The following is a 24,995-nucleotide window of genomic DNA, read 5'->3' on the forward strand; positions in this document are numbered from 1 at the left end:
CTACTGTCATTACTCTTGACTTTCACATGCATCCTAATACATACATTCTTCTTAGAGTAGGGATGAGTCTTACAACGCATGTAACTATACCTAGTTTCTTAATTTGTTCAACAAAATATCACAGTAATTGCCTCCTGTTTTCCCTGAAAATCAAAGTGTTTTATTTCTTTTTCAACTAAGGGACAGTAAGATGATGTTTTCATACATCCATTTCAGTTCCCAGAACTTTCCTGGAAGATAGTATCTGGTCTGAATCACATAATTGCCAAGATTGGAAAAGACCTTCAAGATCATCCACATACAACCAACATTTCCCACTAAACCATGTCCCTTTGCACACCATCTAAATGTTTCTTGAACACCTCCAAGGATGGTGACTCCCCCATCTACCTGAGCAGCCCATTCCAGCACCTGATCATTCTTTCAGAGAATATTTTCCTAATATCCACCTTGAGTAACAGGATCCATATTAGGTTTTCCTTTACTCCTCTGGAAAACTAATCACTTTTCAGTCACCTCTTTGGGTGTAAAGCAAGGCTTATTTCCCCTAGAGCATACAGAGTAATATAAATTAATCTTGACTTGCCAGGTGAGGAAAAAGGGAACTTGAATTAGCCGTGATACTGCACCAAGCCAGTATGACGGCAGATGTTGCAGGTGTAACAGATGTTACTTTTACCTTATATTGCAATTGACAAAGGCTTCACTTTGGGCACAGCTGGCAAGATTTTGTTCAGATCCAACAGCCTTTTCTCTCATTTCCAAAATTTCATCTAATTTTTTAATTAATAGTGTTGGAGGCTCAAAAGAACAAGAAGGAATGAAAGTTGGTTGATCTACAGCTGCAATCAAGAAGGCATCACATTCCACCAAAGGAATCATCCCAATGCCCTACAAGAAGCATTCTCAAACCTCCCAAACAAATGTGACTCCACTAGCCTCCTCCCAACAAGACTATCCGGGGAAATAGGTGGCTTCAGCACCAATTTATGCACCCTGAATTCAAAGTGCAGAAGGACAATCTGTTTCAGAAAAGGGTTCATGACATTTTCATTCTGTCCATCTGGCAGCAAAAGCACCAACTGGATTATCTCAGCAAACCCACCAAGATCTGTGTATAACGCCTTGAATCAGCAAGCTCCTGTTAACACAGACAGGGCATTACCCTAAAACACTGTCTTCTCATTCTGCACAAGCATAACGGGTTTAATTTACACACGAAAACTCTAGTAGAGCTTAATTTGCAAGCTAGAGAACAATTTCACTCAATCTAACCAAGGTGTTCTTCCAGGGCCTACCAAGTCTAGAGCTCAATTACATTTAAACTTTACCAAAATTAGCGTTGTGCAAATTCCTAATGTTGATGGACTGCAGTGAGGTTTTCACATGTTAGAACACAGTCATGAATTCCATTATTACAATTTTTTTTTAATTAAATGAATAATAAAGCAAAAAACAAAAGCTGCATTTTAGGTAGTAAGAAGATGACAAAATCCACTTCATTTTACTTCAGTCCCTACTCTTCTATCCATTGATACTCAGTGTAAATCCAAGCCTCACAAATTGGTTATTTTTCAATTTTAACTGCAGAACTGCAGCATCTGTAAATATTTATGCAAATACTACAATTCATACAATACATTCAACAGCATTTTCTGAATTCACATTCAATGCCCGTTGAAGCCAATTAATATATACAGCTTGGTTTTGCACACCACTCTTCAAGATAATGTTGCATTTTAAAGCATAGGTTCTTTAAAGCTGTACATAACTATTTCTTCACAGTAAGTCATGCCACTGACTTCACAGGTAGAATCGAAAGGGAGTGCCACTAAATCCTCAAAGTAATTAATACCGCATTTTTTTTCCTGAGTTTCAGTAAGCATCTGTTACTTAATACCCAAAGTTACTACTCTATTTTTAGTAGAAAGACCCTGAAGCTAATATTACTGCTGTGCTCAACACTTTTGGTGAGAACTGTCTTTTTTATATACCTACACACTTGGAAAAGGTGCACAGGAAACAAGAAGTTAGCTGACCAACTGAACGCACAAGAGAAGACTCAACCTTCTTTGGTTCCCTTTACTCATCCCACAGGCAACACTCCACAGGAGGACATGCCATTGATTCCAGAGAGCTGTCACACCCCAACAACTAATTAGCTCTGAAGCAGTAAGCCTGGTGGTGTCAGCTGTACACTGGGTGTCTTTGTGGCAGAGCTGGACTCACCCCTGGACACGCGGCAGGATACGCGGCACCTGCACAAGGCTCGTGAAAGCACCTGCTGCCTGCAAAAGATGGCCACAACTAGTCACTGCACACCTGCAGAATGTGATCACACCAGCCACTGAGGGCTTCCAGCTGGGCAACAGCTATCTGTGCACTTTGATCAGCTTCTGGTATGAACACTTGCTGCAGCAGCCTGTCAAATTAATGACTCAGAGTAACTCAGTGTGTCTCAAAAACTGCAAAGCAAGCCAACAGCCAGCGGCACATCAGATAACAAGACAGAACCATCACGCTAGGTAGCTCTTCAGAATCCCCTGTCGAGGTAACAATCTCCAAGTCTTCACGTACAGCTAACAACTGTTTGTGCTGCTCAAATCAAAGAATCACAGGGAAACTTGGTTTGCCTGTGACCTCTGTAAGTCTTCCAGTCCAGCCTCCGGCTCACAGCAAGGGTAATTACAGAGCCTCAAGTTGTTCAAGGTCTTGTCCAGTTAAGCTTGAAGTTAATTATCTCTGGGGGAGCTTATTCCAGCACTCAATCACTCCCATTTTAGTGCCTGAAAAAATGCAACTAACTATAATGTATTATTCTAATGATTCAATGCTGTTGTGTTACATGCTGATGATACTACTGAAAACATTGTTTTTCAGACTTAAGATTTTTCTTATAAAAGTGAAGACCCATGTATAACAAAGTAATTAAATCCCATATGACAGATTTGCTTTTCTTAGCTCCCATTCCCAGCTCCTGGAAGTATCTGAAAGATAATCTTACCTTATAATGCAAGAATAAAACTGGCTGTGGTTTGTTTCCAAGCACATTAACTTCTTGGAAAAGAGTGCTGGTGTGACGCTCTTAGCTTCCTCAGGAGGATAGTCAAAAGACTTCCAGCTCAAGTCATAGTGCACACAACTTGCTGCTTTAGTATTTCCATGAGAAGTGCTATAGCGAACTTTGCAATTCAGACATAGCTACCCAATCCTGTAAGAACAGAAATGTTTGGATTCCCCCCCCTCCCCTCTTCCCCCCCCCAGTAAAATAGGTATCTGGAGAAGTCATCCTGATCAATAACACTAATGGTGAGCAGGTACTGAAGCCAGCATTTTAAGACCTACTTTGGTGGCAATCCCTACTACACCTAAACCAACGCACTGAAGCCTGACCAGGTAATGCCGGATGCTCCCATGTCACTCATTTCTTCTTTGATGCCAGATCAGTGAGGTAGTGTTCAGTTTGCTCCTAGAGCACTTGTTTAACAATAAAGATATGCTGCTATTCTGTGCCCTTAACACAGTGGGAAGTGACAGGCTTCCCCAGATGGCAGTGTTCCAGAGATGCGCTAAGTCAAGTACCACTTCAAAGTGGAAAATGCTTAGTGAGGTGTAACTTCAGTCTTGACCACAGCAAGGACAGGAAGCTTCACTAGTGAGGAAATTGCTACTAGCCAAGTACTATTCAAGTCTCACTAAGAGTCATGAAAGAGAAAGAAGTAGAAGCCAGAATGCAGGGTAGCTAATTACAAGAAATCAGACTAACCTACAGAGAATTTGGCAATTAGATAGAACTCAGTGGTTGACATTTCTTTCCCCAGGATACAAGTACTTCGCAGGAAAAAAATCAATCTGAAACACTGCTTGAGATCTTAGATTACCTCAAAAATGTAATGGTTAAGCGATTACACATTTAAATGTCAACACCTTAATAAGCTCATGTTATTCAAAGTGAACAAAACCGGAGTTAGACAGTGATAATACCTTCGTGTTGATCAGTAATTAGCTCATCTCTAGCGACAGAAATAGCTGGAGCTTCCAGAAGCATTATGCTCCACATGGCTCATGTGTTATTTCGTCACTCTTAACACAAAGTATAAACAACACCTGCTGCATGAAGTGGCTGTTGGAACCTCCTTCCTTCTCAACGGAAGGCCTTTGGTGCCACACAGGACACACTTCTGCTGGTACTCCCTGGCAGTTCCACTTGTTTTAAGAGAAAATGTGGCTGTTTTCTTGGCACCATGGATGTCCCCTGCCATATGAGATCAGTGCGTTCCCTTCATGTTAGGAAGAGCTGATATCCCACTTCCAGGGTGAATGCACTCATCACTGAGTAATCCTACAGACGGCATGCTCCGCAAACTCCTCCAACTACTCTTTTAAATGAACTGAATGAGCCCCTCTATTGAGATGATCTCTAATTAGGCCACTTAGATGACATGCAAGTATGTAATTTCTACATTGTCAGTAGGAGAGGCAATTGCTATACAGGACAAAAATACTTCCTGGCTCTTCTACAAAAACTCTACCAACTTGACCTCAGCTAAGTTCAGAAAGAAGCCCGCTGTGTTCATCAGCCCTGGACAGCATGCGATCCACTTCTCAAGCACGTGGGACTACTAGGATGGTTTAGGTCTACTTCAGGTAGCACAAGATGTTGAAGTCTCTAAAATTTTGGGTTGTCTGTAATACTCACAACTGGCAGCCGCAACTTACTTCTGCATTTTTTATAAACAGGATGATGGAACAAGTAAAACAGATGCAGTCTGACTACCTTTTTAGTCTATCCCTTAACAGCCATGAGTCAGGCTACTTAAGGTTCCTACACCTCACAGAATAACTGTGTATGATATTGCCTTGACAGTCCACACACAGACTTTTCCATAGATAAAAATACCTTTCAATACCTCTACAATATTTTGACTAAGAAATTAAATTTTAGTAAAGTAGATTTATGCAACTCCGAGACTGGCTTAGAATCTTAGCGGCAGGTTGTCTCCTGCAGCTTCACAAATGCATCTTGCACTTGATAACATTCACTCACTGGGGATTTGGATACTACATTCTGAGCAATCTGAGTAAAAGGCAATCATTTAAACTTTCAAAGCTATTAGAGCTCATAAAAACACATTTAAAGAAATACTTATTTCTGAAGGCAATTGTTTATTGCCAAAAGTCAAGTTCAGATGCTACAGACATGATTTTATACCCTTTTCTCATAGAAATAAATACAGAATTTCTGGAGTTTGCCAGCAGATCCTTCACTTGTAATACTTGGTCAGCCAGCAATAACTCAGTTTTCTGAGCATCTTCAAGCCCCATGCAATTCCAGCACTTCCCAGACCCCGTGAGTTCAGTCACAGCCAGCCGGTGACTTCCCATATACTCACTGCCCAGTTGTGAGTTGCAGGAGACCAACACTCAAGCTGTGGGTAAGCAACGTAGCATACAAAGCCAAAGAAAACAGAAGAAAAAAAAAATAGAAAAAAAAAGATGCTTTTACCAGACACAATAGAGATACTTTTTATATCCTACAGATTAGGTTCAAGCAGCACATGCAAGATTTCAGCCTTCCAGAGGCATGACATAACCACAACCACACCGCACCCTCCAGCCCATCTCAGCTGAGCAGCTGATGGACCAGATGACGTACAGCCTGGAGTTCCACTGCTGAGCCACCACAGCACTGATGCTTCCTGTTTGCCTGCACAGCCTTTTTGCTGGCTTACTCAGCTGTGGCCTGCATCTCAACTCCACTGAAACCTTGGCCTGTCAGCAAGCAGCAGGCACTCAACAAAACAGTTATTTGTGTTCTGTTGTCAAAACTGTGCTTTCAGTTATTTTCAGAACAAATGAAAGCATGAGACCTTTCACCAACTGGTCCCTGTATTACTGCTCACTGCAGACAGCAGACATTTACCTTTGAGTTTTGGTTCTCTAGACAACTAAACAGCAAGGCCATAGTCCAAGTTCAGGGAAATTTTAAGATTAAACATTTAAGTCTACCTTTTGAGACACTTTAAATTAACAAAGACTTCCAAGACTATATTGATCCTTATACAAATAAAACATTGCACAGATATGTACAAAGAATCTTTCATACTCCTGCACAGAAATTGCAAGTTGGTTTTATAAGCTCAAGGCAAGAATCAAGCGTTTCAAACAATCTATGACAGCCAACTGTAGCTCAAACCCATTTTGCCCTGTACTACAGCCTATCCAGCTATGAAGTAAACCAGCTCAAAGCCAACATTTTCTTCTCTGCTTCCAGCTACTGCACTCATGCACTCACATCCTCTTTCTTCAGCACTCACCAACAATTTCATTTCTAAATAATAACATTTTTCCAGATGATGCACACACACAGTTTTGTATTAATGCAGGCTCTCAGGAGATCCTCACACCTACTTAGAAAATATGTCAATGTCTTCAAGGGAGAGTTAGAATTCCAGCCTTTATTCATAAAAAGGAAAATGGGCAGCTTTAAAAAAATGTTAGATCTACTGAAGTTCTTTACAGACACACTCAATGGTACATGCATCATCCCTTCCATGAAGAAGAGTCTTCAAAGCAACAGCTATGTTGACTGAAGAACAGATGTAGAACATGCCTCAGAATCTCCTGAATTATCCTAGCTCAGGAATGCTAACTTATGAGCCCTTGAAAACTTTCTTTAACATCTACTAAATGTAATGTTCATGTTTAGATTTAAAAAAAGAAAAAAAAAAAAAAAAAAGAAGCTTGCTTTGCAGAGTAAGATTCAGGTACTCTCCTTATGACCCTTACAACTGAAGGCAGAACAAGTACCTGTTTGAGGTGCTTAGAGAACACAAACAAAACAGTTTAAATTGTAAAATAAAGTCTCTTACATAAGAAAACCACTTAATGCTACATGGAACAAAGAACTCCCTTCAAAATAGGAACAAATTTGAGAAAAGGCTATTAAAAGTAAAACCTCTTTGAATAATAGCCAGCAACTGCTCTTGCAACTGGGTATACATAACTGGAGTCCTGCCCCCTAAAACACACACATTCCACTTAATATAAGGGTAGACAGAGATGCAACTCCCCTTCCATTTTCCTCATGCCACAAAAATACGTTTTAGTTGCTCCTTCAGCAGTCCACATTTCAACAGAACAGTTATGATAACAAAGGTCAGACAAGGAAACTCAACCGTGTAATAGTGCATAGATTTCTTTTTTTTTTTTTTTTTTTTTTTTTTTACATCAATAATCATAGAACGGTTTGGGTTGGAAGGGGAGTTTAAGATCATCTAGTTCCAGCCCTCTGCAATAGGCAGGGACACCTACCTCTAGACCAGGTTGCTCAAAGCCCACTCAAGCCTGGCCCTGAATGCTTCCAGGGAAGGGGCATCCACAGCCTCACTGAGCAACCTGTTCCAGTGCCTCACCACCCTCACAGTAAATAATTTCTTTCTAATATCTAATCTAAATCTACCCTCTTTCAGTTTACAGCCATTTCCCCTCATGCTGTTACTAAGTTACCTTATAAAAAGTTCCCTTCCCAGCTTTCCTGTAGGCCACTTCAGGTACTGGAAGATTGCTATAAGGTCTCCTTGGAGCCTTTTCTTCTCCAGGCTGAAGAGCCCCAGCTCTCTCATCCTGTCCTTGCAGGGCAGGCGTTCAGCCCTCTGATCATCTTTGTGGTCCTCTTCTGGACCTGCTTCAACAGCTCCATGTCCTTCTTTTGTTAAGGGCTCCAGAACAGGGCACAATACTCCAGGTCTCACAAGAGCACAGAGGGACAGAATCACCTCCCTCAACCAGCTGGTCACACTTCTCTTGATGCAAACAAGGATACAGCTGGCCTCCTGGGCTGCAAGTGCAAGCTGCCAACTCATGCTGAATCTTTCATAAGCCAGTACTCCCAAACCCTTCTCCTCAGGGCTGCTCTCAAGCCATTCTCTACCCAACCTGTATCTGCGCGTGAGATTGTCTCAACCCACATGCAGGACTTTGCATTTGGCCTTGCTGAATTTCATGAGGTTGGCATGGGCCCAATGGTAAAATTACTATAAAGACATTATTCCCACTTCAGAGTCTTCAAAAGTAGGTATGCTACTAGGAAGAAAAAAAGCATGAAGATTGAATGTTTGCAGGACGCCTAGCCAAATTTGAAGCTGCATTCGGGGATACAATGCTAAAGTCTCTTTCACATAGAGGACGTGCCTAACTATGAAAGCATCCAATAATCATCTGGGAGAACATCTATTTTAATTTTAGTTTTGCCAATAGCCAGTACGGTGACATTTGTCTTCATTTCTCCCCTGTGCTTCATTTTGCTGTCGTATTATGGAAGAGATGGTGACCTCCACCTCTGTAGGGTGCACTAAGAGCTACTGATGAAGAAAACAGCATTACGCTGCCAGGTAAAAATCCATTACTTGGGGTGAGGAGAAGGGAAGGCAGCTACATTATCTCATTTGCTAATAGCAAGGGTTAAAACAGTTTAATACTAGTACTGTGGAACTTCTCTCCACAGTCTGTGAATATCAATTATTATTTGAACATCAATTACTATCTGATAGGCTGTTCACTGTTTTAGAAAGTCTCAGATATGCTATAACCATGAAGGAAATGGAGATATCCTTCCACCATACAGGATACCCTTGATTAAAATGACATTTATCACAGCTAACAGTTACAACTGTCATTACTTAAAAAGGTTTCTTCTTCACAGGTTCAAAGCACTGCATTTGCCAATGCATCGTGAAGTACAAAATTAGTTTTAATTGACTTGAATGAAAACAAATTCTAATAGTTTGGAATTAGTTATCACAAAATAGTAGTCGCATATGGCCAATTTTACACAAACCTCATCCTGAATGCAAATCATCTATTTCCACCTATTTCTAGTCAGTCGCCTGATAGCAGCAGTTTCAAAAGCTGAGCAGACTAATTCCAATACAGCTCTTCAATACAAGTAATCATTTTCTCCATACACATAGGTTCTTCCTCTTAAGAAAGAGGGCTGCATGAAACGTACAGGGATATTTTAGTTTGGATTTGGGCATTACTATTAATACCTCCTAGAAACTGCATTAAGAGCTTAATCTCAGCCATCTGCTATAGTATGGGCTCTGCAGCTGAAGATTTTCTTTGCAATTCTCACCACTAGTATTATAAACCCTAAATTTCTACCATGTAAGAAAGGCCCCCCTATACAATTTGTACTTCTGCTACGGGTTCCCTTTGGACCACCTAAATGAACAGAATGAAGGTAACAACTGACTGTAGTTTATTGATTGAAAAAACTTAGGGAAAGATAAACTGCTGAGCTTGCAATATTCAATTTTCAAGGCAGGGGACAAATGGATGGAAGTGACCTCTGCCAAGTCAGGACTTCAAAAAAACAGCTGCAAATAGAAACCTGCTGACTGTGGAGTTGACAATTTCCTATCTAAACTTACTACCTACTATCCAAAAATAAATGCACAGATGACTGCTGAATGGGAAAGCTCCTTCTCAGAAGCTTCAACTCTTCCTCTGCTCAGATCCCAGGAGTATTCCTTTGGGTGCCAGATGTACTTCTCAGGCGCCTGCTCTGCCCTGCATGGCAAAACCAGAACAGCAAAACAGTAAAGAATCTACTCATTTACAACTAAGGAGATATGCTTATTCATACAACAAAAACTCTGTAGAAAGGGCAGCAGGATGGATTTCTCCTTTGCACTCAACAATTCTCCTTCAAAGAAATCCACCAATTCCCAGTTTAAATCCATAGGAGAGGGCAGCAGTACAACTTCACACAGAGCAGCTCCATTTAGCAACTATAGGCAGAATAGAGGAATAGAGGCAGTGATATTGTGATTTTTATCCTTAAGTACTCATGTTTGACTGGGCCAGAACTCCATAAAAACTGAGGACAATTTTCCCTAGAGCATTGTTGCTTCCCCATTCTTAAGTATAACTTGTAAACGTTGTTCAGTAGCAGTAACATACTAAGTCACATATTAGAACTGTGTACCTGTCTGAATTAACAGATAATCCAAACAATTTTACTCTACCTAAAATGTCAGGTAAGTAGTGCTGCATGTTGCATGAGAAGCAAAGTTTACAAGAATGACAATCACTATTAAATTAGGTCAATACAAGAGTTTGTGGATTCTAAAGTTACCAACACAATTTACATTAAAACAGTAGTTTAAGACATTTTGAAAAATCTTGGGGTAGAAAATGTACTTTGAAGAACATTTAGAAAAAAAAAACATTAGTAGGACTGAGACTGACCATTAGCCTTCTTAGTGAGCATTCTCTGAATTAATGAAATACAGCCAGTTGAAACAAAAGAATGTTTTAATTAAAAAGATCTTAACACAGCTTTGCTTTTGATCCTAATGAAAATGAAATTCTGAGACAACCAGTCTGTACAGCACTGGTAGGCCAGTCAGCCAGTACCACCGATGCAATCAAGCATCAGATTGGAAGTGCTACATACTTCAGTTTCTGAACTATTTTTTCCACAAGTCTTTCTGCCTGTTCTGGGATCACTGACAATAAGGTGAAGCTGCACAACATCACTTGCTCTTGCTGCCTCAAACAACTGGCAACAGCTTTTCGGTCAGGTCAAACATTTGCCACTTTTCTGAAAGCCTCCATTCATGTAATAACTTACAGTGCTTTTATGACAGCATAAAGACAGTGCAGAGAAATGATATGGCTGCTAACAATAAAAATGTTCATTAATACAGATTGTAACCAATTAACAGAAAAAAAAGGTTACTAATGACAGGGATTTTTCTCCAGAAGTATAACACATTTTGAAATGCAATAATCCTTCAGTATCACACTGATACAACTTAAGATCCAGAGACTAACAGCAGCTCCCCGTGCCAGAGCTGACACTGGATTGCCAGTTTTTACATTAATATTCCTTTCCTTCGTGTTCAACTAACTACATCAGTGGCTCTCAGTACTTGAACAGCCACAATCTGTTAGCACAGAAACAGAATGCTCTTGATATTTATGAAAAATAACATCAGCCTCAGGAGTACACAGTTTTGAGAATATCAATTAATCAGCTTGTTTCAAGATAGAGCTCAAAAATTTTGGGAGCCTACCCCAAATATTTGGTATAGGCATAGAAATAGGATCTCCCTTGCAGTTTGCCAGAGAAAATAATTACAAGAGTGGTTCCTACATATTATCAGTGCATTAAGAAGTTGCTAGAGGTTCAGAATTACAAACTGCAGATTATGTTTGTCAGAAACACTGTAGTAAAAACACTGACCTTCCTATAAAAAGCTGGCAATGGGACTATGCCAGCAAAAGGGCTAGAGTTTAACAAAATTTGAGGGGGAAAAACCCTCCTTTCTTGCTAGACCAAATTCTATCCTGGGCAGATAGGCTACTGACAGGAGATGAAGCAGATTCACACAATGAACTGGAGCCAAGTTCGCTAACAAATGTGTCCTGTAGAACAGCTTTGTTAACCAAAGGTGCATCCTTCAGAAGGCTTCTGCCACCCACAGCGAGATGTGCAATGTTCACACAGAACTTCAGAGCTCTACAGGGCTGATCTGGAACACAGGCTGCTACCTCTGTTGATCCCCACGCACAAGCCTCTGCTCTGCAACAGACATTTTGCAGACATCTCTGAAGAATTCCAGAGTCAGTGACATGTCAGCTACTTCACTTTTGGACCTGAGTACTCAAACAGCGCACACACCATGCCGCACTTCAACAAAGTATTCAATGCATTTGACATGAGAAACAGCTTTGATGATACACAGCAAGCAGTCTCATTTATGGCTGGTCTGTTTATTAGGTTCAAGCCAACTACAGAATACCTTTTGCTATTTCTGACCTGCATCTGTGTCTGCCTGTGTATGCAGTGTGTATGCATCTGTGTATGCAGTGACTATGGAGAAATTATTTCTAGTGAGATGCAACAATGGCGTTGTACCAATACCTGCACATTTAATTTCTACAGCAATTATTGCAGCCAGAATTGACACGCAAGTCAGCACTGTAACATAAAGACAAAAAGCATTCAGCTTCTAAATGATGGGTTATTGCCTCCCTTGCACTCTGAAGCAAAGATGGCCTGCTGCTGCAGAACTGCCTGTACAGCACCAAGCATCACCAGGGATCTGGCGCCTGCCAGCACGTACGTAACAGCAAGCACTGGGTTGGGGATGGGGGATGGAAGTGAGGGGAGAGAAGGAAAGAGCAACCACAGGAATCACAGGACAGCAGAGAAAAACTACCAGCGTTTAGGTGCTTCAGCTTTAAGTTATCTAACATCAGACTTATTGGATATAGAAGCCATACACACATTCACAACCCTCTCAGAACCAAAAGATTAAGGTGGAACACAAAAACAGACAGCATGCAATGATTTAGCTGTCATTAATGATGCTACTTTCTTCCCTAGCAGTCTCTGGATCTCAAGTAGAGAGTAAGTTCCAGAAAACTGCAGGAACTATTTAAAATGCAGCCACAATAGTGATTTCAGGAGACCTCAGTACAGATCTCCAGAGTCTCTGAAGACACATGGAACTTTCCTCTTGAATTACTTATAACTATACATATCAGAAAATCATGGAATGGATTAGGTTGGAAGGGACCTTAAAGATCACTTAGTTCCAACTTCCCTGCCATAAGAAGAGCTGCCAACCACTACATCAGGCTGCCCAGGATCCCATCCAACCTGGCCTGAAATGCTCTCCAAAGATGGGGCACACACAACCTCCCCGGGCAGCCCGTTCCAGCCTCACCATGATTCGAGCACAAAATTTCTTCCTAACATCTAAGTTTTCCCTGCTTTAGTTTAAAGCCCTTCCCCCTTCCTCTCCTGCCGTCAGTCAGACTGTGTAAAAACTTAGTCTGCCTTTTGCTTATAAGCTTCCTTCAAGTACTGGAAGGCCACAATGAGGTCCCCCAGAGCCTACTCTTCTCTAAGCTGAACAAGCCCAGCTCCCTCCATCTACCCTCACAGTGCTCCAGCCCTCTGATCATTTCTGTGACTCTCTTCTGGACCTGCTACAACTGCTCTGCATCCCTCCTGTACTAGGGGCCCTAGGCTTGGACACAGTACTCAAAGGGCAGAGCAGAGGGGAACCTTTCTCACCCTGCTGGCCACCCTTCCTTTGATGCAACCCAGCATACTCTCGACAGGCTTCAGAACACATTGGTAGCTCACATCCAGCTTTTCATTCACCAGGACCTCCAAGTCTTTCTCTGCAGGACTGCTCGTAAGTTCTTCTCCCATCCTGTACGCATACCTGGCATTGCCCTGATCCTTCTGTTGTGTCAAGAGCAAACTTTCTGAGGGTACGCTCAATCCCACTGTCTACATTATTGACAACAATAATGTTGAAGAGCACCAGTCTCAAGACAGATCCCTGGGGGACACAACTCATGACCAGCCTCCACTTGGACATACAGCTGATGACAACAACCCTTTTGCTATGACCATCCAAGTACAACCTTTGAATTCATATCTCTCCAATTCAGAGATAAGGATGTGGCATGGGACCACTTCAAAGGCCTTGCACAAACTGAGGCAAACAACATCATTTGTCCTTCCTTTGTTCACCAATGTCGTCGCTCCACCATAGGCCACCAGCCTGGTCAGGCACAACCTGCTCTTGGTGAAGCTGTGTTGGTTGTCTCTGATCACCTCCTCATCTCGCATGTATCTAACCATCTTTTCCAGTAGGATCCACCCTATGATCTTACCAGGCACGGATGTGAGGCTCACCAACCTGTTGTTCCCTGACTGAAGATGAAGATCAAGGTAAAGAACTCATTAAGCATTTCCACGTCTGGCGAGACCAGTTCTCCCTTTTCATTTATCAGAGGGGGTATACTCTCCTTTGCCTCTTCGATCTCTTCTGTCCACTGTATCTTAAGAATCCCTTCCTGTTGTTTTTCACATCCCTCCCCAATTCAATTCCATCTGCACCTTGGCTTTCCTGAGTCCAACCCTTCACATCCACATAGCACCTCTATATTCTTCCCAGGAAACCCACCCCCGGTTCCACTGCTTATACTTACCCTTCTTTTCCCCTGCTTGATCAGCCATGCTGATTTGCTGCCTCACCTGCCTGATTTCTTATTCTAGGGGATGGAGAACACTTTACTCTCAGAAAGGCATCTTTAAAATGCTGCCAGCCCTGTTCTGCTCCACTGTCTCTAAGGACAGTTTTCTAAGGGATCTCATCCAACAACTCCTTAAACAGCCTGAAATTCTGACTCCACTCTTTGCCAGCCCTGTGTTCCTCAAGATCACAAACTCAAGCACGATATGGTTGCTGCAGCCCAGGCTGCCACTTTTACGATCTCTTTGGCTTTGGTAAGCTCTGGTTCCAGTAATGCTTCAACTCTGATGGGTCTGTCCAATACCCAAATCAGAAATTTGTTACCAGTTGACTCAAAGAGTCTCCTGAACTGCTTGCATCTCACCATTTTGTTTTCCTAGCAGATATCTGGGTGGTTGAAACCCCCCATCAAGATGAAAGCCTGCGAGCGTGACGACTGTGTCATGGTTTCCCATTTCTCCAGCTATTGGTTTAGAGGTACTTCAAATGTTTTTTTCAGATGCTTTACTTTCTTGGAGAAGTCCTCCCAAAAACCTTTGGAAGAAATCTGAGGTTTCTCTCCACTGCTTCCTAGAGTGACAGTGAAACTCATCTGAAACAACCCCTTCTTCCATGAAATCTAATTTAAAGCCCCGAAAAGAAATTTTTGGGAATGTTTTCTTGATAAGCCTGTGCTCTGTAATCAAGAAGTACATTGAAAAAGTAGTGAAATGCAGCAGCCCTTACGGTCATCCCTGCTGTACCTAGTGTAGTCTACAGAACAGCTACAAGTTAGACAGATCTTGTTACAAGAAGCAAAATATTTATTTTTTTCCTCCCTGAAATCAGAGAACAGGATCAGGAGCCTTAGGACCTTGTGTTCACAGTATGTCCGATGCACTTGATACTGCTACAGCAGTCGGTTGCTACATGCAAAGGCAAGCTTTCACCTGCTGGAAACTTCCAGCCACCTGCATTTTCTCAGGTTTCTAAACGCAGTTTCAGAGAGCAAAGAGAAGATTGAATTTTGTTGCTCACAGTACTCTGACTTGATGTCAAAGCAGGACAGTTACAAGAGCAGCAGAGCTGGCCATTACAATACAATGTTAATAAAAGTGCTAGAACTGACATGACATTAAATTCTCCTGATCACCACTGCTTTTGCCTCCTGGTGGCTTCTGGAATTTGCACCAACTAGGATCAGAGATACTTTCTGGATCTGATGGCAGATGGTAGAGCAAAATTCACCTCTGTACAGATGAACTCCCGCTACTCCCAACACAATGCAATTTAGGCACAGATTGCTCTATGCATACCACCTATTAGAATCTGTGTTTACACCACCATTCCATTCCTAAACCAAGCTCATTAATTTGGGTGCGCACTAGGTAGCATTACTAAATCTATGCCAGGAAGCATGCCAACAAATTAAACACAACAGACAATCACAGGACAGTGCCTGAGTTTATGTTACTGCCCTACTTAGGTTTTGTTAGCATCAATAAAAGCTGACTGACAGACCAGAGGTGAGGGAAAGGACAGGATGCATTTTGCTTGCACAAAGCTCCTACACATCCTGTATGGATATCTCACATCTGAGCTTGCCAGTTCTGGCTCCCAGGGATAAAAAAAGTATGGACCACGTACCATACATATGGCCAGTGTGAGGGATGCACGCTGTACTTATACTGGGTCAAGTCTGAGGCCACAGCTGGAACATTTGTTCAATAATCACACCTCACCTATACATGCTATAAATAGAGGGCAGAGGAACAGACCAGATATATTGTCTACAGGCAGCAGAGGGGCACTGATATTCCAATAATCTGTTAAGGAAATGTCTCAATGAAGAATTAAAGCACTCCTAAATGACATAAAAAGATGAAGTGAAAGCTCCATAACTTAGGGAAACAAAGAAACATTCAGCATAAAACTCATCAAACAACTGAAATGCATCTAGGTGGGTTGCACCTTGTACAGCTTTGAACTAAGGCAAGAAGGACAGCATGTTTGCAGTCAGAAGCTGCAAGTCTCTCGAGTATGTAAATACTGGCACTTGAATATAACAAATCTCTCAACTTTTTTTTTTTTTTTTTAAGGACAAATGGTTTGTTGAATCACTCCTGAGTTCTAGAGATTAAAAATTACAAGCATTTTCAATTGTGATAATACTTTAAAACCTTATTTGGTTTTAAATTTAAAGTGCCAGCTACCCAAACTGAAAACAACTTACAGTGCAACACAGTCAACTTCTTTATGAAAGATACAAATGACAATAACATTGTGTGGCCAAAAAATACTGGTTGATAAAAAGCTGCATAAAATTAAGCACCAAACCTGTAAGTTTTTAGTAACCTGGCAGTTAACTGTTTCAAAAAAATATATATTTAAAAGCTACTAATCATCCTGTGTACCTAGTCATACAAGTTTCATACCTGAGATGCTGATAACTAAAGACAAACAAAGGAACACCAACTCTACATTTAATGTATTAGAAACTACAGCTTCTTCCTTCACAGACACATGCAGAAGCCCTTGGCTGCAGCACTGCATAGAACACGCTACCACAGGATGTTCGTTTTCCCTTCTCTTGTCTGAGAACCACAAAAATCAAATACAGTTTTACAGAGACGAGTATACTTGGAGGCCTTTGTGTATATTTGGAGTCATAAGCCAAGTGATGTTTCTGTTTGCTTTGGCTGACTGAGGGGGAGTAAGAGAGAAAAATGTCTACTTACAAAGAATGACCACATCTTAGCTGTGCTCAGGGAGAGCTGTCACATGGTAGGGGAGCAGGAAATAACTGAGAGTCCACTCAGAGCAGCACTAAGCAATTCTGTGGTTTCAAATCTGAGTGTGTAGAGAGTTGCTAAAGCCGTATCTTCCAGCATTCAGTTTCCTAATACAGCAGCGTCGGAACTGGAGAGCTTGGCCCTCCCTGGAGAAACAGCAGTGGAGGGTGGGGTAGTACAAGCCTGAGGAATATCACACTTAGGTTTTGCTTTTGCTTCTCTCACCCAAAAGTTCTCTTTTCTACAGTAATGCTAACAATGACTTTGGGCCAGTAACGAGAAATAGGAGGAAAAATGTCTAATGGGCACATCTCAGGCTGAAGTGCATTGTACACAAGTAGCAGAGAACAGCTGGTTAGCATCGACTGCCTCCTCTCCCCATGCAACGCTCTGCTGAGCTAGGAGAATACAAACTGTCCAGCCCAGCACTGGGTATGGCTTGGGCTACATGCCAGATGAGACAACCAGTTCATCAGCAAGAACAAAGTAGTTGTGCAATAAAGAACAAAATGATAAGGGAGTGAAGGGAAGAACAGTGAGGAAGAAACACTCTCCTTTTCATTGGGATGCCTTTGTGCACATTCTGGATACAGGGGCTGGAGGGAGAAAGGGCTACTCTCACAAAGCACCTGAGGTGCCAAGGAAAAAGAGGAAACAGGGAAGAAATCTTCCTGCTGGTACAGAAGGGCAGAAATCTTATTAAAGATAGGAATGTTGTAATGAGGGAATGGAAGGAGACCCTGATGCAAACATACCAAATTCAGGGGACAAAAGTCACAGGACACTGAAACAAACCAGCAGAACAGAGCTTACAAGAGCAACAGCCATCACATCGATGTCCCAAGTATCATTAACAACTCCACAATTATCTGCTATATAAAAATCTTAACAGAGTTCGATTTCCTCCAAGAAAAATATACTTTAAGAAGGCCATTGGTAGCACATGTTACAACAAAAGTAGTCTTAAGTTATAAAGCATTTTACACTTTTCTTTATTCCTTAGAAAGATACTAATACACAAATTAGTACTCTGTTCTTTTCTTATCCATGTATCACATATGGATAAATAAATCTCTTGGCAGTCACTTCAAGCATTTACTATTTAGGGATGAATTCCCATACTCAAATATTCTTGCTAGACAGAAAGATAAGTATTAGGTTTCGTTACTTAATATTCAAAGTATGTAATTTAGGAATTCATATTTTAACTTAACCTTTCTTGTAAATATTCCCAATTGTCTTGGGTAACTTTGGGAAAGCCATCATCATTAGACATTAGAAGCAAATGTATTTTTCAAGTGTTGGCAAACTCAGAGGCAACAGTTATCCTTCCACAGCTAAGAGTTCAGATAATGAAATACAGTCTTCTTAGCAGTTTGAAGAGCAGAAAACTGTATTTTCTTTCAGTAGGTTGGTGTTACTCATACTGCAGGCACAGCACCCTCAGCATATAAAACACGCTTAATGAGCACAAATAGGCTCCTGTATGACTATACTGCTCTTATGCTGCACAGTGGCAAATTAGAAAAGGGGAGAAAAAGGCAAAATAACACATTCACTTTGAAGGGAAATGAGATGAACGCAGGGGAATTCTGAATTACACATAAAGTTCTGAAGGGGAAAATAGTGTGTGAAATCTTACAGAAATGAAAACGCTTATGACCTTGATTAGCAAGCCTCAGTGTGATCTTTCAGCTTTAAACTAGTCACAATGGAGAACTGGAAAACCCATTAACACTTCCTCAGAAAAGTTAAAAAGAAAAAAAAGCTGCCAGGAATAAGGATTTTAAAGATAGCTGATTAAACCACTTCACCAACATGTGGATGCATGTATGAATGCAAGTGCCTAAGGTGAGCTGAAATCTGCAGATCTGTCAGCATGTCATGGAGTCAAGGAGCAGCAGCTGTTCCTCTGCCAGCAACGATCTCCTCTGAACATTAAGTCTACAGGAACTGAGTAATTTGTAAGAAGTTTTGTTAAGAAGATATCGTTATGGAAGAAGTTCAACATCGGAATTCTAATCTGAGATCCCTAAAGTGTGATGCACTGCATAAACATGAAGAGGTATCAGAAATTACCTACCTTTAACTCAAAGGTAGATGAAAGTACCAACTGAATTTGAAGAATTAAGAAAGGGAGCAGATCTCTGTAAAAGCATCTCCACGACTGTCTGCATTACATCTTTCTCCACTTGGCCCTTCTGCTCCTGTCACACAAAGATCACAGCCCACTTGAGAGTTTTAGAACGTAGCTGGGAAAGTTCAGGAAGGTAACTGTATAGCTATTCTGCCCATTTTATTGGTTACCCAGGCATAAACAACATGTCTGGAAGCCACAGAATTTAGTGTGGCAGCACACCCACAATAATATTGAGAAACAAAACCATCTCTACAGCATCTGATAGTGCTCCCGTTTAAAACCACCCATGAAGATACACGTCAAATTCCCCTAAATCCACTTTGTATGATTTACTGTTACAAGGAAAAACTGGTCATCCAAGAAAAACCCTCTGTGCACAAGCAACACAATGCCAACCGTTCTTGAGGAAATCCTACCCTGACCAACTAATAAGCACTCTGTCTAGTGCTCACGGCACATTTCTGCTACATCCTTTGTATTATCTAGGTATTAGGTCACGAAATCACGAGTGCTCTGCACTATACCATGTCTTATTTCTGTACTGCAGAGATTCCTCAAGAGACAAGTCTACGAAACATGCTCTCTGGAAGAGAGGACACTACAAATCTTAACACACTCTTTTAAGTGAATTGCAAACATTCTCAAATAAAACACTGAAAAGCTCACCCAAACTATCTCTGCTGCAGGCAGCTCTGCCTATAGATCAACACAAAACCAAAGCCCTTTGTCCTTCTGGTTACTGAACTACTACAAGGTTTCTCAGTGACAATCATTCGTCAGATGCAAACCACTTCAGCACCTCAATGCTGAGCTACCAGTGCCTGCTGCCAACCAGCAATAACAGTGGCAAACAAACTCTTAATTCCTGCAGTTTGTGGAGACACCAACGGCCAAGCAATAAAGGTCATGAGAAGGCCTACAAAAGACAGGGAATTACCAGAACTCCACTAAAGGAAGTTTGAAATCTCAAGTCCAAACAGCCTCCAGGAATACTAATTCAATCCTGACAAGAGATTTTTTTAGGACTTTATACACTCTGCCTATGTTAGGCAGCTTATGTTAGACTCCTGAAAATTCCAGAAGAGTCCCAGAGGAAACACTCTAAAATGAGAAGATTCAAATCAATATTTATGATCAGATAAAGCAGAGAAATCACAAATTCATCATTCAAGGAGCAACAAAGTAGTCTTCCAATTTACATATCTGCATGAAATAATAAATTCAGTCTTATCTTCTAAGAGCTACCTCATTCTCGGGCGTTCTCCTAAACAAGCAGTATTCAGCCATCTTGGTGGAAATCCGGTAGTCAAAACATCTCATGAGTGTTCATCCAAATTCTTCCACCTGATTCTTAGCTGCAAAGTGCAGCTAAGTTACAACACAACTGCTTGTGACTACAAATTGCTCCCATCCTGTTGTGCCTGGGTCCTACAGGATTCCAGAGCACATTATCAGCAGCATGCCTGGTATCTGTGACCAGCTGAGTAATCATGGAGGCTTCTGGGACTCAACTACCTGTGAAAGGTAAAAGGTTTACAAAGTAGTTCAGAAGAGAATGCAAGAGTTCTGAAGCATTAATGGATTGAGGTTTACTCCAGTCAAATCTTACTAGATTTCCTCCTTTATGCTTACAAACAGTTCCTAACAAAGTAGGACTCACTTTACACATCAAGACACCTAATATTTGGTGTTTACCATGAGTTAACAGACATTTATAGTGCCTACAGCCAAACAGACAAATTCAGATCATAACTGTAAATTACTTTCTTGAGTTTAGGTAAGAGCCAGTGATAGCCACTGACAACTGTGGAACACAAACACAGGAATTTCTCTTATCCTGAACTCAACTTTATCTTTCATGAACTGGTTCTTTCCCTCAAATACATTCAGAAATAAGACACAACATCTTGTACAGCATTCACGTGTAGTCTCAAAACATTTCTCAGCCACAAGTAAATTACTACATAGTTCACTACCCTTGTTTAATAGCAGGCTGTAAGGAAAATAAGATTGAGAAACACTTAATGATAAAACACCTCTGCTGCAGATATAAGGAGGCAGTTTGAGGACACTGACTTGCTCTGAAAAGTCCCACCTGACCCAATCCTGTGAAAATCACTTTTGTAGGTCCAAATTTGGTTCAGAGGGAACAGTTAAAAATCAGTGTAATTCTCAGGTTAGCCCTGAGACGCTGCTTAGGGATATGACTACAGTAGATACTAATGAGGCATCTGAAAAAGTTGCATGGTTTTGGATAGAATAGGACCGACACACAGAAATTCAGGCTCAACTCAACATCTTGTGTTTCACAGGACCCTACCCCTTTCCCTCTGTATTCTCCTTCCGCATCTCGCTTAAGACCAGACGCAAACATGAAGCCATCAGCACATCTAAACAGATGATTAACTTCCTCCCATCTCTTCAAGAGATAACGCCTTTTCAAACTACAGCCTCAGCTTTTCTGCTACCCTCACAGACGTGCAGCCTGCAGCATAAACTCAAAGTGACAGAGCCCCAATACTTCTCTGACACACGAGGCCTCCAATTACTCCGACCTGTAGTCTGCTGGCAAGTCTTAGTTCATGTTATCATAAGCACAAGTAATCTTACAAGTCCCTTCTTGGAGAAATCTAATTCTTATCAATCAAGAACTAAAACTTCCATTTACGCTTTAATTGTTTAATCTGGAGCATTACAGAAACTTGTCCTTTGGCTCTGACATACAATCTCATTCTGGTCACATGCATTTTAAAAGCAGCCAAAATAGTTCTCTTGGTTTACTGTTGTGTCACTTCACTTTCTGCATTCTTTACCAGTTCCTGTTTACCACATTAACTACAGAAAGATCTTAGCAACTAGCTATCCCTAGCCTTGCTTTCTTATCCGAGTGTTCAGTCCCACTCCTAAGCACTATAAGATATCCAGACTCCATCGACCACTTCCAGTGCTATCAACTACACAATTGCCATGTGTTTTTTTTCTTTCCTGAGGTCTCTAAAAAGCATAAAACCGTTTCTGCAGAAAAAGTAATTCTACATCAGTGATGTTACTAATCACTATTAATCATGCAAATTAATGAAATGTCGTCTTTATTAGAAAGAATTAATTGGACACCTACTATTTTATCCTTAAACATATTCCTTAGGTCAAAACTAAAGCAAATTCAGCAAAATCATACAAGCTTAGCATAGCTATTAAAATATTCTAATAATATATACAAGAATCTCATAGCTCTGATTAGGATAAGTTTACACAGACTTAATTTTACATTATGGTACAAATAAGATAAAGAACTACTAAAGGGAGTAAACTTCACACCTGACAGATAACAAACGTCACGTGCCTGAATGAAAATTAGTTAAATGCTTTTCATGTACCCATGCAGCAATGAAAGTCCTGGCTGGCTACCTGCTTGACACCTACTGTAAGCAGTTCTACACTTGGCTTAGTATTTAAACTAAATTAGCTACAGCTTTAACTGTAAGTCAATGGCTTGTTTTAGCCCCTGACAAATTAGGCTTTCAAAGATAGTGCATCTGCTTACCAACTCAGACAAGCATTTTATACCTCAGCAAAATAATAATAATAATAATAAAGCCAAGATCAGTAACCTTTACATGGATTTGACTACTAAACAATGAGATTCTCAGAGTACCAGTATAAAGGTATCAGCCCCACCAACACAAACACAATTATGGCTCTTCACCCACTTGTATCACATCTATCAGTCATAATGACTTAAGGTGTCATTGAAATTATGTCAATACTGAATTTCATAGGTTGTGAACAGTCAATCAGTATGATGAATTAAATTGCTTTTCCCCAGAATAAAAATCTGAGTAGTGCAATCTCAATGTAGCTGCCTTGTAACCAGTCCAAGACAACCAAAGGCAGGTCTGCTGAAGTAGATCAGGTCCACAAAGCCACGTGCTTTCTTAACCAAGACCCCCAAGCCTGTTTACAGCACTATGCCCTCCACAAGAGCATCACAAGTTATTACTATAAAAAGAGTATCTAGGATCATAGTCTCATGTCTCAACTGCTCCTCTGGCACTCAACAACATAAACGTAAGGTTATATAAAACATAACCTGAAGTGATACTGGGATGACAGAAACATCACGCACAGCATCAAACCCATGCACCACTTGCAGCAGTCTGAGAACACAGCCAGACCAGTCTGTCTGAAAGCAAACTTGTAGCATCCTAAGAAACTCGCAAGATTTTTCTTCCCCTACCATTTATTAAGTTTCGCTAATGAATAATTCAAGCATGGATATTAAGAGATCAAATATCATGCATATTACAGCAAGAGGGCATTCATCAGCACAGCATGCTAACACTGAGTTACAGTCAAGCTGGAAGGTCAACAGTGCCAGGAGTGCACTTAGGCTCTGATCTGACATTTCGGATTCAAACTGGATAGCAGAGGTGGTGACCATCCCCAGGTGCCCATTCCACTCTTCTGATAGAGGCTGCCACCCTTGCAACAGAAATGCTAGATTTGTTCATGAATCAGTTTCCAAACTGCCACCTTTTTGGCTCAGTCCAACGTGTCTGGTTTATCTCTGGAGCTTTTGGACTTGAGCCCTCAGGGATACAGCAGAGATGAACTACAACATGAGCCTATGCTTAACCTGGAGACTACACAGGGCAGGGGTCAAAAGGGAAGTGGCTGGGACAATTGGGAAATCTTTGACTGAAATGGCATCCAAAATTCAGTGAAAACCTTAAGAATGCATAAATTCAGGAAAAACATGAAGCGAGACACATCTATAAAGCTATCAACCCGCCACAAATCACATCACCCAGATACTATACAGATATTTGTCTCTAAAGTCTGCCTTAAGTGGTATTTACGCAGAAAAGTTGAGAATGTGAGTAGGTGAGTGTTAGAGCTGAACATAACGTGTTCCCTTGACAAGAAAATCGGACTTGTAGAAAAACTCACACAATTTCATGTGCTTTTTTAATTTAGTTTCTTTTTTTTTTCTTTTTTTTTTTTTTGGCAAAGGAATCGAACATGTGAAATGCGTGCCTGAAAAATAGCTTGATTACAGATTTCTTGCAGATTTATTACTTTACAAAAAGTCTCCTCTTGACGTGTTTCACGATCACATCTTTTGACCCATTCCAGTGTAATTACTATGACAGCATCCTATTTAACTCACCCAATGTCAACATCGCCTACTTCCTGCTCAGTTACTGCATCTCCTGCTTTCCTGCAGGAGTTGGTTTGATCAACAACACCATCTCAAAGTCCAGAGTTATGCAGAACCATTGAGACTGCCTTGCTGTCCTACTTCAAGGCACAAGCTCACGCTTATGACAAACCGTCACTGCATGACAGCAGGACGTCAGGTACCCGGCATTAGTAACCCAGCACTGCACACAAAGCATTGGAAGACGTTCAGGTGACAGTTCTGAGTGGCTTCAAGTGGCCATTTGAAAAAAAAGGAAAATAAAAGAGGAGCATTTATTCAAAAATACTGAAAAGAAAGTTTAAGATAAGCTGCATTTCTCCTAAGACATGGAGCTAACTTTTAAAGGCAGTTTCTGTCGCCGTTTTTAAAACACAGATGAGTACAACTCTACACTGAACTGCAAGAGGGTAATCTAAAAACGCAGAACTCGGCGACATACTTGGGGAACGCGTTCACCAGAAGCTTGTTCTCCTTAAATTGCCGCGTTGCCTTATTTTTGAGCCGAGAGCCGGAGGTGCAGCACCTGAGCACACGGACCTGCCCTCCGGGCCAAGTACGGAGCAGGGCAGGCCCGGCGCGGACACGGGCCTTCCACCGCTCTGTCGTGCCGCAGGTTCAGCCGGGGCCGCGCCGAGCCTCCAGACCCCCGGCCAGCTCCCCCGCGGAGCTCAGCTCTTCACAGCGCCCGCAGCCCCGGCCCAAGCGGCTCTCCGCGGGGAGAGGCGAGGCCGGGCCGAGGGTTCGCGCGGGCGGTCCCGCCGCCATTCATCGCGTCCCCCCTACGCTCCGGGCAGCGGCCGGGCCCCGCCGCC

At 41.5% G+C, this 24,995-nt stretch overlaps 1 protein-coding gene across 2 annotated transcripts in view; it reads right to left on the bottom strand.

Moving 5' to 3' along the window:
• WASL (WASP like actin nucleation promoting factor) overlaps nucleotides 1-24,995 on the bottom strand; it is a 49,808-nt gene that overhangs the window by 24,310 nt on the left and 503 nt on the right. The window lies entirely within an intron of this gene.

Source organism: Tympanuchus pallidicinctus, unplaced genomic scaffold (genome assembly GCF_026119805.1).
Source record: "Tympanuchus pallidicinctus isolate F22 unplaced genomic scaffold, pur_lepc_1.0 scaffold8, whole genome shotgun sequence".
NCBI lineage: Eukaryota > Metazoa > Chordata > Aves > Galliformes > Phasianidae > Tympanuchus > Tympanuchus pallidicinctus.